Genomic DNA, 12,893 nt, shown 5'->3' with positions numbered 1-12,893 from the left:
CTCCTGTACCTCCTAGATATAGGTTGTACCTCATAAATTAAATAATTGCATTTGATTTCTTGTCTCATCATGTGCTTCTGAGGAAATCTAAGCTAAAATTTAACTTGAAATCAAATTATATATATCAGACTCCAATCAGATAAAAGAGGGTCCTCTGTTTCAGACAAAGGTCAGAGCATAGAGCTCTGTGGAAGCCATCTGTGATTTAATCTCGGACTACAGTTTTTCAAAGACTCAGTCCCTTTGATTTTGATATATTATCTCAGTTGTGATTTTATGCTGACCATTCCCATCATATAAGTCCTGATGGGTACCATGACACCAGTGTTATCATCAACTATCAACAACACGATCTATGATTAGTCCACTGATCTGAGTCTACTACTGCTTCCAAAGACAACTTAATTTTAATTCAATTAGAAGACTATTTCCCCATTTGTTAAATGCCTTTAACTGCAAATAGAATTTTGAGTTCTCCATAATCAAGTATCTGCTATTTCCATGAGCTTAAACCACATGAATTTTACATCCATATGTGCAGGCAAGATAGGTAGATTTTATTGTGGAGTTGAAAAAAAAATCCCCATAGACATGAAAATACTTCTTTGTCTTTGTTTGCTAAAGTACTTGAAATTCTCTGAGAAAGGTTTCTTGAGGTAATAGGCCATTGTAACTGAATTAAGATATTTTGTTACCAAGGAAGAACAATTCATGGGCTAGCCAATGCATCACTGAGGTTGTATGCATTTAAAGTATTACCACCCATTGTCACCTATCATATAGAAATGACCCTGTTGAAATTATACCTTAATGAGAGAGAGGAAGAAGCCAAGGGCTGGTGAATGATATGCCACTCCAAGGATTACCACAGGGAGAACTTGGGGACCTGATGTCCTTTGCACAGAGGACGATAATGAAATGGGGGTCAAGCAAAAGCTGATATCTACTGAACAGCTCTGCCAAAGGGCCACCTTTTGTATTAGATTACATGACAAATAAAAAATAAATAAATAAGGAAACAGAATAATAAGCTAAAGTTAAACTTTGCCTTAACCTCAATTTCCTCTTCAGAGCATCCATGAATTATGGGATAAACATAAAACATTTTGCCTTTACAAGAAAAGTTATTTTTTTTTTTTGACAGAAAGGCCTTAGGGGAAAAGTAAATTTAAAAATCCAATTTAGAGGGGGAAAAAGCAGAAAACTGTGTTTTTTGTGTTGGTAAAAACTGTTTACCATACAACTATGCGAGTTTCGTTGCATGACTCTTTTATTAAAGCAAGGCCAATGAAACCAGTTAGCTTATTACAGAGCAGTTTTTGCACAAAAACAATTTCATTTTGGTGAGTTTTACTTCATGACAAATACGTCTGATTTTCTACTAGGAAAATTTACAAGGAACTCTCCTTCAGTTCAGTTAGAAGGAGAAAGAGGTTATAAGTTTTGGGAAATAATTTTCCCAGGAGAAATTATCTTTCAACTAACTATACACTGAGTAGTGCCAAGAATGTGTTGTATACAACTTATTGCAAGAAAAATTATAAACAAAAATAAGAGTTCACCAAAATACAAGCTTATTAAGAATAAAGACCTTAACTTAGTCATCTGAAGATCTCCACTGCCCATACCAATACTTTGTAATCGTTAGGTGGTCAATAAATATTTATTGAATAAATGAACGCTAGACAACTTGGACTTCTATTCTCAAGGAATTTATAAGCTAGTTGAATTAGGGAGGCATACTGTATAAATTGGCCGAAACCACTATGCATATGCACAACCAATGGGTTCTTATTGGCAGCTAATGATAGCTGTCAACAGTTTGAAATAAGTAAAGGTAATTCCCAGGTTATAATAAAAGCATGTTTTAGAACAAATTTGGCCACAGACACCAATATGTACAATCAGGCATAGGATCTATTTTAAAAATCTGATCAAGTCCCAGTTTATTAAAAAAAATAACTTATGTGAAAGATTCACTTGAGGTAAATGTGACAATATTCCATTGTTAAATCAGGCTAAACCTATTAAGTCAGGCCATCAGGAAACTTTTGAATCAGTAGTGAAAAAGAAATACTTAAGAATCAAGCCTAGGATGCCATGCTCAAAGGTAGAGAGGAAGAGTATAGGGTTTGCTATACTCTTATCCCTGTTGGTGCAAGGTCTGTGATTATCTCTAAAATATTTTATCCAATCTACATATCTTGAAGATTGGCAGTAAGATCCACTTTGTTAATTAACAGAATTTCTCCAACAAAGTCTAAATTGTAACATATTATACTAATAAGCAAACTTTGATGATGATGACCAGAAAAATAGAAAACTGAAGTGTCTATAGTAGCTGCCTCAGGAATATGACTACTTCATCCTCTGCTGAATTCCTGATAAGACAAATAAATGCTCTTAGAGAGTGGCTTCCATACACATGTATAATAACAGACTATCTATACTGAAATAGTTCAAATAAATTATATGACATGTATGGAGATCAATAAAAATACTTAACACATACTAAATACTTCCTGTGTGTTGAGGGATGATTCTAAATACTCACTGAGTCATCTCAAATAATAATAATCATTGAGTCATCTCAAATAATCCCACACCAACACTCTATTATTTAATTTTCTAAAAGAGGACATTGAGGCTCTGAGAAGTTAGATTGCTTGCTAAGGTAAGAAGCTGGCAAATGCCAGTTTAGTATTTAAATGTAAGCAGTTATTTCTCAAGTCCATACTCTTAGCCAAGATGCAGTATTGACTCTCGAATGACTGAATACAGAATAATACAACTGAGGGCTAAATTGTACATGTTACTGGGACTCAGATGAAAAGATCCAACCTGGTCATACATGCAGAAGGAATGGACAGGAGTGCTCTTTCTCCTGGATTCAAGTTCTGCTCGATAGGGAAATACGGTCAGTTACAGGTGAACTGAGGTTACCTACATAGTAGGTCCTCTGTCATGTACCTATACTCCTTACACCATTTATCCAAATTCCCATTAGGAGAACAATCTTCTTCTTCATATAGTCAGGCTTGGTCTATAAACCCGGTTTCCCAGGGCCTGTGCAGTTTACAGGACATCTGGTCAACGACCATGATCTAGGCAACTGGCACCACTGGATTCATATTACAATGGTGAGTTGCAAGAGGCATAGCTGGTTTTATTGATGGTGGGATCTGATTGGGTGGTGGAAATAGCTCAGTAGATCAGAATAATGTAAGCTAAAAGTAATTACTTCAATGGAACAGCAAATTCAGCTTTGATCTGCCTGGGAGCCAAGATTCTGAAGATTCGCCCTGAGCTAACATCCATGCCAATCTTCCTCTATTTTTTAGTATGTGGGCCACCAGCACAGCATGGCTGCTAACAGAGCAGTGTAGGTCCACTCCCAGGAACCAAACCCAGGCTGCCAAAATGGAACACACTGAACTTAACCACTAGACCTCCTGGGCTGGCCCACTATCAACCTTTTTAAGACATTGATACAGATATTAGTGAGTAGTTAATTGAGGAGGGTAAGAAATTACCTCCTTTTACCCTTTTGTTCCCTTCATAACAAAAGTAAACTGATAATATCACATTTATGGTGGTTGCTTTTTCCACCTCTGGGGAAAGGACTGGATTTTAATTAAGTGTATTCTACTATTACAAATATATGTTCATGTGGGCATGTGTGCAAATGCATGTACATGTGTGTGTTTGTGTGTTCACTAAAAACAATTTCATTTAATGTTATACTTATTTATCTGTTGTTCTTTACTATATAGCCAGCCAATGAAGGTATAGTGTCTTAGAGTTGTAGCCAATAAACATGCATTAATTTTGTCAAAATTGTACTTTGCCTATGTGTGGTAGTTCTGTAAGCTTTGACTAATAAGATAATTTTATTGCAAGGGAATAGAACCTTAAGTGAGGGTAAGAAGAATGAAGATTTACTATGTATATTGCAGGCAAATTATTAACAGTCTTAATAAATAAAATGTACTTATACACTTATGAAAAATTAAAATATCCAATTAGATACATAGCTGACGACTTAAATACACAATCAAAAAGCTAGAAATACAAATTAAATGAATGACAAACTAAATAGTAATAATATATTAGTCTTGGCTATAAAAGTGATAAGGGATCAAAAGCAATGTAAAATATAGTTTTCACAAAGTAGGTGGTGGAAGGGGACAGTTGGAGGTAGGCATTACCGATTTACTCTTGATCCAAGTGAAATGTGGTCCAGTCTTTATGAAGGCCTATTTGGTGATAAGCAGCAAGAGTTTTTAAGTATACATATACATTGACTCCAAAATTCTACTTATGGGAGTATATTCAAAGAAAATAATCAGGAGTGTGAACAGAGATGTATTTATTCATTCAGTAAATCAAATATTGAATCCCTGTTATATAACAGATGCTGTTTGCTTGAGATAAATGTTCTCTGGTACTCTCTGAACTTTGTTGAGTGGGAATGCAGGAAAATTAACAGCCAAATACAATATGGTAAATTAATACCATTTATGTCCTTAGCCCTGACCTGAGAGAATGATAATTTTTTTTAAGATGAAATAACTTATGAAATAAAATGAGAAGGTTTAGATTTTGTGTTGGTTCTCAAATTTTGGCAGTACGTTAGCATTAACAAGAAAGCATTTTTAAGAAGTCATTACCACATACTATAACAATTCCATTTATATAACATTCTTGCAATAACAAAATTATAGAGATGGATAACAGATTAGTGGCTGCCAGGTGTTAGAAATGAAGGGGAAGTAGTGGGTGTGACTAGAAAGGGGTAGTACAGTGGATCCTAGTAGTGATGGAAGTGATGGATCCTGTATCTTGGTTGTCGTGGTGGGCATATGAATCTACACATATGGTAATATTGCATAGAACAAAATACGTACATGCCTACAAACAGGTACATGAAAACTGGTGAAATCTGAATAAGCTTTGTGAATTACACCAATATTTAATTTCCTGGTTTGATAATATACTACAGTGATGCAAGTGCATAGGACCTCCCTGTATATTTTGGTTTTTGCAGCTTCCTATGAATCTATAGTTATTTCAAATTAAGAAGTTAAATCAAGTTATGTCTAGACTATAGCCTAGAGTCTCTAGGTAGAGTGTCAGACACAAGTAATTTTCTTCTTTATTTTTTTATCAAGTTATTATTTATATACAATAAAATTCACCCTTTGTAGTGTATGGTTCTGTGACTTCTGACGAGGACATACAGTCATGTAGCCACCACCACAAGCAAGATATAGAACACTTCCATTGCTCCAAAATATTCCATCTTGCCCCTTGTAGTCAACTCCTTTCACCAACCCTGTCCCTGGCAACTACTAATCTGTTCTCCATCACTACAGTTTTGTCATTTTAAGAATGTTGTATAAATAGATTCATATAATATGTAAATTTAGAAGATTGAGCTTCGTTCCATTATGATTTGTTCCTTTATATTTCTGAGCAGTTTCCCATTGTATGGCTGTATCACAGTTTCTTTATCCATTCACCTATTGCAGGACATACTCCACTACTGTATGATCCAGTAATTGCACTCCTGGGCGTTTATCCCAGAGAAGTGAAAACGAGTTCACACAAAAGCATGTGCATTAATGTTCACAGAAGGAGGTTCGTTTGTAATAGCTGAAAACTAGAATCACCCCAGATATCCTTCAACAAGTGAATGATTAAACAAACTGTGGTATATACATACCGTGGAAAGTTACTAGGCAATAAAGAGAAATGCACTATTAATACATACAACAACTTGGATGAATATCCAGGGGATTATGCTGAATGAAAGAACTGATTTCAAAAGACTGTGTACTTTATGCTACCATTTGTATATTTTGACTATAACGATGGTCATATAATATATACATGTGATAAAACTGTATTGAATTAAATACACACACACAGACACACACACAAAGGAGTGTACGTAAAACTGTCAAAATCTGAATATGGTCAAAGGATTGTATCAGTGTTAATTTCCTGGTTGCAATATTGTACTATGATTGTGCAGAATGTTACCACTGGGGCTGAGTGGGTGAAAGATATGTTGGATTTTCCACGTCTTATTTCTTATAACTGCGTGTGAATCTAAAGTTATCTCAAAATGAAAAGTTAACAAGAAGTTAAAAGAAAGAAAACAAGGAATAATGATTAATCAAAATGAAGACAAGAAAGAAGGGAAAAGGTAGAATAACTCAGAAGGGCTACAAAAAAGAAAATATTAAGACAGTAAATATCATCTATAGGTATCAATAATTATGTTAGGTATAAATAGGATAAATATTCCAAATAAAATACTAAGATTGCCCCATTAGATTAATAATAAAAACAATCTACTAAATGCTGTTTATGCGGACTATACTTTAAATATAAGGATCCTGAAAAGTTGAAAATAAACGCAAGGACAAAGAGACTCCATGCAAACTTTATCCAAAGGAATTCTGCTAAAACTTCGCTAATATCAGACAAAGTAGATTTAGGGGAAGAAGCATTTCTAGAGTTAAAGAAAGAACCATCATAACGATAAAAAAAAAAGAGCCAATCCAAGAGGATATCACTGTTCTAAATCTATCTGCATAACCCCAATATATAGCTTCACAAATTATAAAGAAAAAAGAAAGAGAAATAATGCTTCCCAGGGATTTTAAGATGCGGCCAAGACTGAAAACCACTAGTCTAGATTCAGCCAGACAAAGTTTTGGTGGGTGAGAAGGAAAGCAGGTAAAGAGGGAGATACAGTATCTTCCAGTGGAATGGAACATAATATTTAAAAATTTGGGGACAAGAAAAGCTGCTAGCTTTTAAAATTTTTTCCGGGGGTGGGTATATGGTAAGAAAATGCCAGTGTGTTCTGGTGAGTAAATAATGCTTCAGAAATTTTCCCAAGATGAGGCAAGGATGCTGGGTTTTTATAACCCTGATGCACCAATCATTGACTACTTGAGGGAAATCCTCTGAAGTGAGCAGGTGCAGACCATTGGAAATTAAAGTACACCAGAGTTGAGGAAGGCATGCCCAGAAACGATAAAAGAGATTCAAGGAAATCCGGACAAATCCTGACTGTGTAAGCTATAAAATGGTATTTTTAAATGATCTTCCATGGATTTTTTTTTACTAAAAAGAAAGATTAATAATTTTAGATGTCCTCAGACCTCATTACTTTCATATAATAAATGGGGGCCCAATTTGGCATATAGGTAACCTTAGCTAGTGTTGCTAAATTATGCTACATGCTACTAAATTATGCTTCTCATTTTTGTTTCTTAAAAATTATTGACAATCTAGATTCACAAATAAAACTGACATATCTAGAATAAAATAAAAGTATTTTTAAAGCTTATTTTTGGTGAGCAAGTAGACATCTTTCCAACGACTTCATTTAAGGCAAAAGTAGTACCTACCAATATCTTCTTTTCTTTGGAAAAATAAAATGGAGAAATAAAAGGTGCAGCATTAAATGACCTGCACGTGAAAAGATAGACATACATAAATCTGGATTTAGATCAAATAAAGCTTCTACCTTGCAAGCTCTGATTTTACTGTGTTTCCTTTGGGGATTTCACAAGGGAAGTTGTTTATGTACATTATGCCTGAACTAAATATCTACTCTCCATGAAGTGCAGCTCTCATGGAAGCACAAACAAGCACCTGTATCACTGTATCATCCCTGTTGCCCCATTTACAAACTTAAGGACTCATAAGAGCCTCTAATTAGTTTCAGTACAATGTGATGCAGCTGTGCCACCTGCATTAGCATTAATAAGCGCAGCACAGCTAACTCTCCACTTAGGCACTGATTGTGGCTCTCCTCTGGGAAATGCTCTACGACTGATAAATTAGACTTTCTGTGAGTTATACAATAGCTTACAGTAGGTAGCCCCTCCAGAATTCCCTGGGCGCAAATGGTTACTGTGAAGAATTCAACTAAACATTTAAAGAATTCTCTGGATAGAGCTTTCATATCCCTTCATAACTGCTTGGTAAAGGAGCAAAAGAGGAACAGCAAACAACCTCTATTGTTAATTTAAGTTATACTAGACAGAGTGTTGGAAAATAGGTAGATTGTTTGAAATCAAAAGTCATGTGGTAGAATAAGGGATGTTTTAGCTGCACAAGAGGGCATAGAGGAGTGTCTAAGGGTTGGAGTTCAAAAAACTTCCATCTGCTGCTTGACGAGTGTTTGGAAATCCTCGTCTTATGGGAGAAACCTTCTAATTGACTGGTCTTTATTTTCAGTGATAAAGACTAGGTTCCCTGGCATGACAAATACGTGGGAAAATCTTGAGCTTAATCTCTTCAATCCTTGGGGATTATTTTGAGGCATCTGTTGAATTTGTGTGTGTTTTTGACTTGATATCTGCTATGTTGCATTATCTAAAATGATCATTACATTAGACTCTTACTCTGCAAACAGATGGATTAAAAAAAGTCTGAATCCTTAAGGTCATCATCCATGACACAGTATAACAGAGAGTTTCCATTTATAGGAAGATGGGGCAATGTTTCCTTGACTCAACCTCCAGGCTGTCGTAGAAGGATTTCTCAAGGGAGAAGTGATTTCCTGCTGATGGGCAGGAACATGAACTATTTGAGATGAAATGGTGCTAAGATTTATAATAAGAATTACCTAGATTCTTGGTATTACTCTCTTAGAGTAGTTAGTAAAAATTTGGTTCCTCTTTGTGAGCAGCCTCTTTTGTTTGGTAGTGATGGTGATTTTTATCTTCCAGTTTACTTCAAGTATACATTAACACTTGATTGTTTTGAGGCTGTGCTAAGTCAAATTTCCTGTCAGTAAGAAATAGCTCTTACCTCATCCCATGTCTTGTGTTTTCTCCTTTATTTAGCTTGTGTTTTTCCTCAAGAAATTTCCCCAGGAACATTGAGTGAGAGAGAAACTTTCTGAGTCCTTTCAAGTCTGAAATATATTTTGTACTCACACTTGAATAATAGTTTTGCTTGGTAAAAAATTCCAAATTGAAAATAATTTTCCCTGAGAAATTTAGAGACATTTTCAGTTGTCTTCTAACATCTAGTTTTGTTGATGATAAATATGATGATTTTCTGATTCTCATTCTTTTTGCTTGTGTTGTTTTTGTTTTCTGGAAGTTATTAGAATCTTTTCTTAATCCTTGGGGTTATAAAACATGAAAATATGTTTAGTATAGATGCTTTTTTCAATCATCCCATAGGGCATTTCAATATGAAGACTCATGTTTTCATCAGCTACAGAAAATTATTAAACTATTTCTTTGAAACACTTTTTCCTTGATCTTCTGGCGACATAGTTCTGAGTTCTTTGTGAATACCTGTTGCCCATTCATTCATCTTCATCTACAAACACCAAGTATTGACATGTAACACGTGTTTATGATTTAAAATATATGGCAAAGAATAAAATCAGACTTAAGTGATAACATATCAATAATTGCTTTAAATGTGAATGATTTAAATATACCAATAAAAAACATATCCAAAGTGAATTAAAAAACTATATGCTGCTTAAAAGAAACTCGTTTTGAATTCAAATATATAAGGATACTGAAAGTAAAATGATGGGAGAAAATATACTATGTAACCATTAATTTAAAAAAAGAGTGGCTATCTTAATATCTAATAAAGTACACTTAAGAGGAAGTAAAATTACCAGAGACAAAGAGGAACATTGTGTAAAGATAAAAAGATCAAACCACCAGGAAGAATACTGATCATAAATATGTTACAGACCAAATAACAGAGCCTTCAAATATGTGAAGCAAATGCTGATAGAGCTAAAACGAAAAATAAAAAACTCCACAATCATGTAGCTGATTGTTGAGGACCTCAACAATCTCCTCTCAGCAACTGATAAAACTACTAGTCAGAAAATTAGCCAGGATAGAGAAGATCTGAACAACACAGTCACCCAGCAGGATCCATAGATAGACTACTCCACTCAACAACAACAAAACATTCACCAAGATAGATCATGTTCTGGGCCATCAAACAAACCTCGACAAGTTTAAAAGAACTGAAATCATACAGTGTATGTTCTCTGATTGCAGTGGAATTAAACTAGAAATCAATAACAACAGGAAAACTTCTAATTGTGTGGAAATTAAACACACTTCTAAATAGCCTATGGATCAAAGAGGGAGAGTCAAATGAAATAAAAAATAAATAGAACTAAATGAAAATGAGAACACAGCATATCAAAATGTGCAGGATAAAGCTAAAGCCGTGCTCAGAGGCAAAATAAACTGCTTCCAATAGAATTGAAGAAAGGTCTCAAATCAATAATTAAGTCCCTACTTCGAGATAATAGAAAAAGAAGAGAAAAATATACTCAAAGCAAGCAGAAGGAAGGAAATAGCAGGCATAAAAACAGAAATCTCTGAAATTGAAAATAGGAATATAATAGAGAAAATCAACGAAACAGAAAGCTAATTCTTCAAAAATAATCAATAAAATTGATAAACTTGTAGCAAGACTTACAAAAATAAAAAGGGGACACATCATCAATATCAGGAATGGAATAGAGGATATTACCACAGACTCTACAGCCATTAAAAAAATTAATAAGGAAACACTATGAACAACTTTATATTTGTAAATTTGAGAATTTAAACCAGTTACTTAAAAACCCAAACTACCAAAACTCAACCAAGATAAAACAGATAACCTGACTAGGTCTATAACCATTAAAGAAATTGAATTTGTAGTTAAAAATCTCCCTACAAAGGAATCTCCAGGCCCAAATTGTTTCTCTGGAAAATTTTATTAAACATTTGAAGAAAACATGAACATGATGTAGTCTACACAGAAATCGAAATATAACAATGTATGCCTGAAATTTATATAACGTTATAAATCAATGTTATCTCAATAAAAAATTTTAAAAAACATTTAAAGAAGAATAATATTAATTTTACATAATCTCTTCCAGAAAATAGGAGAGGAAGAAACACTTCTCAACTCTTTCATGAAGGCCAGTATTGCTCTGATTACATTGCCAGAAGACAGTACAAAAAAAGAAGCTAGAGACCAATATCTCTCATAAATATAGACACAAACACTCTGAGCAACATATTAACAAACCAAATCCAACTATGTATAAAAATAACTATTACATTATTACCAAGTGGGATTTATTCCAAGTATGCAAAGCTGGTGCAACATTTGAAAATTAATGTCTTTCACCATATCACAATGAAAAGAAGAAAAATCATACGATTATATCAATTGCTGCAGAAAAAGCATTTGACAAAAATCCAGCATCCATTAATGATAAAACTCTCAGCAAGTTAGCACTAGAGGGGAATTACCTCAACTTGATAAAGAGCGTCTACAAAAAGACTATAGCTAAGATCACAAGTGATTCTGTAAAATGAAGTTTACAGGGGTAGAAATGAAACGGGCTGTATTTCATGTTATTGTTGCTTCAGAGGCAATGTGTAGAGGCAAAAAAAACGTATAAATAAATCTGAATTCTTGAAGAAACCTGCTTTTTTTGAAAATAATGATAACAGGGACAACTGACAGCCTTGAATTATTTAGTGGTCAGAAAATGATGAGGTGTGGTATGATAACCTTCCCGACAAGAGGGCTGCGTGGTTGGAACTGAGAATACTGACGTGAAGGAAGAACAAATAGAAATTGATAAAAATCAGCATTATCTACAGATTGACTGAATTAACTACGGCTCTTCCAGCTTTTTGATGAAAAGAAGAATTTAGTTTATATGGTGACATAATAATATCCACCTGGTACCTTTTGAAATTTTTAGCAGATATTTTCAAATGAAGAAATATGAAGAATCTGTGTGATTTTATATAAAATTAGCCCACTTGGCCTCTTTCCAACATAGCCAAAGAAAATAACCCTTTTCACAAAATAATTCTCCAATTTTTCAAATCCTCTATTTTAAAGAGATAACATTATTTTTTATTTTTATTGTATAAGTAATATTTGCTCATTATTACATATCATCATATATATATCAATATATATACACACACATATCACATATATAACATCAATATATGTTCAACATCCTCTCCAACAGAAATATAAAGAGTTTTAAAGAAGCACTTTCCTCGACCACCACCCCATTCCTCTATCCAGAGATAATCACAGAGTTTGTTGTGGTTTCTTTCAGATATATTCTAAACATATACAAAAGTATATGTATACAGAGACATGTATTTGCTTACACAAATGGGATCATGCTAGATTCATGGTTCTGCAACATGCTTATTGCCCTCAACATCTCATGTATCTCAATGCATATTGATGGACCTCATTCTTTTTTGTTTACTGGATCTCAAGTATTCTGTTGAATTTGTTTAATTGGTCCTCTATTGATGAACATTTTTCCAGCTTTATTGAGATATAATTGACATGTAACATTGTGTAAGTTTAAGGTATAAAGTGTGATGATTTGATACACATATATATTGGGAAATGATTACCACAATAAGGTTAACACATCCATCACCTCACATAGTAACTGTGTATGCGTGTACGTGCATGTGTGTGATGAGAACATTTAAGATCTGCTCTCTTAGCAACTTTCAAGTATACAATACAATGTTAAATATAGTCATCATGCTGTACATTAGTATTGATGAACATTTATGTTGTCTTCCAATTTTTATTAGGACTAATGCTGCAATAAACACCCTTATGCATATGTGTCTTTATGTTTGAGCATATCTCTGGAGGTGAGTTCATCCCAAGTGGTAAGCATATTGATACTGACTTAAATGGGTTATAAAAATTCACTTGCCTCGGGCCGGGCCCGTGGCTTGGCGGTTGGGTGCGGGCGCTCCGTTGCTGGTGGCCCAGGTTCGGATCCCGGGCGCGCACCGACGCGCCGCTTCTCCGGC

The 12,893-nt window shown here is 34.3% G+C and overlaps 1 long non-coding RNA gene across 2 annotated transcripts in view; it reads left to right on the top strand.

Annotated features, from left to right (window-relative positions):
* LOC147914640 (uncharacterized) overlaps nt 1-12,893 on the top strand; it is a 108,502-nt gene that overhangs the window by 59,459 nt on the left and 36,150 nt on the right. For both annotated transcript variants that reach the window (XR_015555120.1, XR_015555119.1), the window contains exon 5: nt 12,666-12,728. This is a non-coding gene — a long non-coding RNA (uncharacterized LOC147914640). The remainder of the gene's footprint in view (nt 1-12,665; nt 12,729-12,893) is intronic.

Source organism: Ceratotherium simum, chromosome 18, assembly GCF_057802395.1.
Source record: "Ceratotherium simum simum isolate JZ-2026a chromosome 18, ASM5780239v1, whole genome shotgun sequence".
Taxonomy (NCBI): Eukaryota; Metazoa; Chordata; class Mammalia; order Perissodactyla; family Rhinocerotidae; genus Ceratotherium; species Ceratotherium simum.
This window is presented reverse-complemented; position numbering and strand designations above follow the sequence as displayed.